Raw genomic sequence first — 1,028 nt, 5'->3', positions numbered from 1 at the left:
ACAGAAGCTGTTAAATGCTTGCTTTTTGCTGATGACATGATAATAAAATTTTCTGTTTGTCTAATTTTATCTTAAGGCAATTTTGTATGTTTTAATCCATATTTTACAATCAAATTAATAAAGTGCCATACACAATATTGATGAAAAATAAACGTCCAAATGCAGGGTTAAGAACATTGATAAATTTATCAATAACACGTTTTTCACACTATCATTATCAAAAGTAAACCTTCAAAACATTTCTTGTATAATATATTATTGTATAATATCTTTTAAAACCATGTGTATATATATATATAGTGGCATTATGAGGATATTTTTTACATATTAAAATGCAATAATCTTTTATGTAGAAGTCACAAGTGATCAATGTAAAGAACCGTAGCAACAATATAACATTTTTTATTTTCATCGGTCCATAAATCAGAAATAAACCATATAAAATTTTTAAAAGTTTTTAGTTGTTCAATAATAACTTGTTTTCTTTTGTTATATAATTTTATATATCTGAACGAAGAGCATTTCTAAAATAAGAAATATACGTGGGTTTGAGATAACTCTACACGAGTCGAGTAAATTGTACTAAGTCTATGATCGTAAGTGGCATCTCTGCTGCAGCAATGTATACAGTCATTCCTTCACGAAATCTTTATTGTGAATATACACAAAAGTGAAAAGAGTAGATCCAGAATCGTCAAATACTAATTCGATCTGTTTCGTGTTAAGACCAATTGTTTTGCTTTGCAACTCCATAATATGTGCCTATTCAAATGTGATGTGCTTAAACTGAGCTTAAAATAAGTTATTTGCCAAAGTAATTGCAGCATGCTTTCCAAATATCAACTTCATTTTGAACACCAAATTTTTTACTTGTCATATGTTGCCGAAGATTTAAGGATTTTTTTTCTTCGACCTTTTAGTAGTCTCAAATACTTCTTCCTCTTCGATATCCTCCAAATCAATTGGAATATTTTGAAAAGCATCGTAGCCGTTTGGAATACTCGAATTACCCTTAAACTAATTAATCT

This window comes from Olea europaea, chromosome 4, assembly GCF_002742605.1.
Source record: "Olea europaea var. sylvestris chromosome 4, O_europaea_v1, whole genome shotgun sequence".
NCBI lineage: Eukaryota > Viridiplantae > Streptophyta > Magnoliopsida > Lamiales > Oleaceae > Olea > Olea europaea.
Note: the sequence above shows the minus strand (reverse complement) of the source record.